Genomic DNA, 4,284 nt, shown 5'->3' on the forward strand with positions numbered 1-4,284 from the left:
CTGACGGCGGGAGCGGCGCGCGCGGCGGCCCGGGAGACGAGGAGGCAACGGCGGCTATGGCGCCACGGCGGCGCCGGACGGCGAGCGGGCCCGGCCGCGAGGAAGAGGAGGCGGCGGCGGCGCGGTAGATCTGGGCCGCGGGGGCCCCGGATGGGCCTCGCGGGCCTCGGCGGCGGCGGCGGTGGCGCGCCACGTGGCAGCTTGCCACTGGTGCGGGCGGGCGGCGGCGATTTCTTCCGGTCCGGATGGACGTGTCCGGCCGGCGCGGAGGCGAAATTAGGGTTTTTTGGGGGAGAGGAAGATCCGGATTTCGGGGGGGTGTTTATATAGGCATAGAGGGAGCTAGGAGAGTCCAAATGAGGTGCGGTTTTCGGCCACGCGATCGTGATCGAACGCTCTAGATGATGGAGCAGAGTTAGGTGGGTTTTGGGCCAAATTGGAGGGGTGTTGGGCTGCAACACACATGAGGCCTTTTCGGTCCCCCGGTTAACCGTTGGAGTATCAAACGAAGTCCAAATGATACGAAACTTGACAGGCGGTGTACCGGTAGTAAACCAAGGCCGCTTGGCAAGTCTCGGTCCAATCCGGAAATGTTTAATCCCCACACACGAAAGAAAGCTAGGAATGACCACCGGAGGAGAACGAAGCGCCGGAATGCAAAACGGACAACGGGGAAAATGCTCGAATACATGAGATGAACACGTATGCAAATGCAATGCACAATGACATGATATGAGATGCATGACAACGATAACAACACACGGAGACAAAGACCCGAACCCGAGAAAATAAAATAACTTAACGCCGGAAACGGCAAGAGTTGGAGTACAAATAGGGAAAGTTACATCCGGGGTGTTACAACACTCCACCACTACGAAAAGATCTCGTCTCGAGATCTAGGACTGAAAGAACGCCGGGTACTCAGAACGGAGGTGATCCTCGCGTTCCCAGGTAGCTTCACGGTCGAGATGGTGTGACCACTTGACTTTGAGAAATTTGATTGACTTGTTGCGAGTCTTGCGTTCAGTCTCTTCAAGAATAGCACCTGGGTGCTCACGATAAGAGAGATCTTCTTGGAGCTCAATGTCCTCGAAGTTGACGGTGCGGTCAGGAGTCTTGAAGCACTTTCGAAGCTGAGAGACATGGAACACGTCATGAACATTTGCAAAATTTGAAGGAAGCTCGAGTTGATAGGCGAGGTCGCCTCTCTTGCTGACAATCTTGAAAGGTCCCACGTATCTAGGGGCAAGCTTCCCTTTGATACCGAAGCGACGAGTACCTTTCATAGGAGAGACACGGAGGTAAACATGATCTCCGATCTCGAAAGCCAAATCACGGTGCTTACTATCATAGTAGCTCTTCTGGCGGGATTGGGCTGCTTTGAGGTTATCACGAATGACTTTGCACATTTCTTCTGCCTCTGTGATTAAGTCATTACCCAAAAGCTGACGTTCACCGGTTTCAGACCAGTTGAGAGGGGTACGGCACTTCCTGCCATACAGAATTTCAAAAGGGGCCTTGCCCGAACTTGCTTGAAAACTGTTGTTGTAGGAGAATTCAGCATAAGGAAGACAATCCTCCCACTTCATGCCGAAGGAGATCACACAAGCCCTGAGCATATCTTCAAGAATCTGGTTGACACGCTCGACTTGACCGCTAGTTTGAGGATGGAAAGCTGTGCTGAAGCGGATGTTAGTGCCCATGGCCTTCTGAAAAGAATCCCAAAACTTCGAGGTAAAGATGATGCCACGGTCTGAAGAGATCACTTGAGGAATACCGTGCAGAGAGACAATTCGAGAGGTATAGAGTTCCACCAATTGAGCTGCAGTGATCGACTCTTTGATAGGCAGAAAATGAGCCACTTTGGTGAGTTTGTCGATGACAACGAATATAGCATCATTGCCACGCTTGGACTTTGGAAACCCAGTCACGAAGTCCATTTCAATGTGGTCAAACTTCCATTCTGGAATGGCAAGAGGTTGGAGGAGACCTGCTGGCCTTTGGTGTTCTGCCTTCACTCTTCTGCAGACATCACATTCATTCACGAATTGAGCAATCTCGCGCTTCATTCGAGTCCACCAATAAGCCTGCTTGAGGTCCTGATACATCTTCGTGCTCCCAGGGTGGATGGAGAGGACAGAATTGTGAGCCTCGTTCAAGATCACTTTACGAAGGTCACCTGTGGGTACAACAATACGATCCTCGAAGAAGAGAGTGTCCTTGTCATCAAGGCGGTAGCACTTGTACTTGGACTGACTCTTGGCAATCCCAATCTTCACCTTTTTCACCATAGCATCAAGTAGCTGGGCTTGGCGAATCTGGTCTTCTAAGGTAGGAGAGACTTGAAGGTTGGCGAGGAAACCTTGAGGAACAACTTGCAGATTAAGTTTGCGGAAAGCTTCACAAAGCTCGGGTTGATAAGGCTTGAGAATCAGACTGTTGCAGTAGGCCTTTCTGCTCAATGCGTCAGCAATCACATTGGCCTTGCCTGGAGTATACTCGATACTCGGATTATACTCTTGAATCATTTCGACCCAACGAGTTTGCCTGAGGTTGAGATTAGGCTGAGTGAAGATGTACTTGAGACTCTTGTGATCAGTGAAAATGTCCACTTTTCTTCCCAATAGAAGATGTCTCCAAGTCAAAAGAGCATGCACAACTGCCGCCAACTCGAGATCATGAGTGGGGTAGTTCTTCTCATTAGGCTTCAACTGGCGAGATGTATAAGCAACAACTTTCTTCTCTTGCATCAATACCGCGCCAAGACCTTGGAGAGAGGCATCACAAAAGACCTCGTACAGCTTGGATTCATCAGGCGGAGTCAGAACTGGAGCAGTGATCAATTTCTCTTTCAAAGTGTTGAAAGAAATATCACACTCCGGAGACCAAACGTACTTGACGTGCTTCTGGAGAAGATTAGAGAGAGGCTTCGCGATCTTCGAAAAGTTTTCAACGAATCTTCGGCAATAGCTTGCGAGACCGAGGAAGCTACGGAGTTGCTTCACGTTCTGAGGAGGTTCCCAATTCACAATTGCAGACACCTTCTTAGGATTCACGGCAATGCCCTTGGCAGAGATGATATGACCAAGATAAAGAACCTCATCAAGCCAAAATTCACACTTGGAGAACTTGGCGTAGAACTGATGTTCCCTGAGCTTATCAAGAACCAAACGCAAGTGTTTGGCATGATCTTCCTTGTTCTTCGAGAAAACCAGAATGTCGTCGAGATAGACCAAAACGAAGTCATTGGTGTAGGCGTTGAAGATGAAGTTCATCATGCGAGAGAACGTCGGAGGAGCGTTGGCAAGGCCAAAAGACATGACAGTGTATTCATATGAACCAAAGCTTGTTCTGAATGCTGTCTTGGGAATATCTTCTTCACGAATGCGAATCTGGTGATAACTGTTGGGGAACGTAGCAATAATTCAAAATTTTCCTACGTGTCACCAAGATCAATCTATGGAGTCATCTAGCAACGAGGGAGGAGTGGATCTACATACCCTTGTAGATCGCGCGCGGAAGCGTTCAAGAGAACGGGGTTGATGGAGTCGTACTCGTCGTGATCCAAATCATCGATGATCCTAGCGCCGAACGGACGGCACCTCCGCGTTCAACACACGTACGGAGCAGCGACGTCTCTTCCTTCTTGATCCAGCAAGGGGGGAGGAGAGGTTGATGGAGATCCAGCAGCATGACGGCGTGGTGGTGGAAGTAGCGGGATTCCAACAGGGCTTCGCCAAGCACTGCGGGAGGAGGGACATGTGCCATGGGAGGGAGAGGGAGGCGCCAGGGCTTAGGTGTCGCTGCCCTCCCTTCCCCCACTATATATAGGGCCAAGGGAGAGGGGGGCGCAGCCTTGGCCCTTCCTCCAAGGAAGGGTGCGGCCAGGGAGGAGTCCATCCTCCCCAAGGCACCTAGGAGGTGCCTCCCCCCTTTAGGACTCTTCCTTTTCCCTTATCTCTTGGCGCATGGGCCTCTTGGGGCTGGTGCCCTTGGCCCATATAGGCCAAGGCGCACACCCCTACAGCCCATGTGGCCCCCCGGGGCAGGTGGACCCCCGGACCCCTTTCGGCACTCCCGATACAATACCGATAATGTGCGAAACTTTTCCGGCGACCAAAACAAGACTTCCCATATATAAATCTTTACCTCCGGACCATTCCGGAACTCCTCGTGACGTCCGGGATCTCATCCGGGACTCCGAACAACTTTTGGGTTACCGCATACTAATATCTCTATAACCCTAGCGTCACCGAACCATAAGTGTGTAGGCCCTACGGGTTC

This window comes from Triticum dicoccoides, chromosome 2A (assembly GCF_002162155.2).
Source record: "Triticum dicoccoides isolate Atlit2015 ecotype Zavitan chromosome 2A, WEW_v2.0, whole genome shotgun sequence".
NCBI lineage: Eukaryota > Viridiplantae > Streptophyta > Magnoliopsida > Poales > Poaceae > Triticum > Triticum dicoccoides.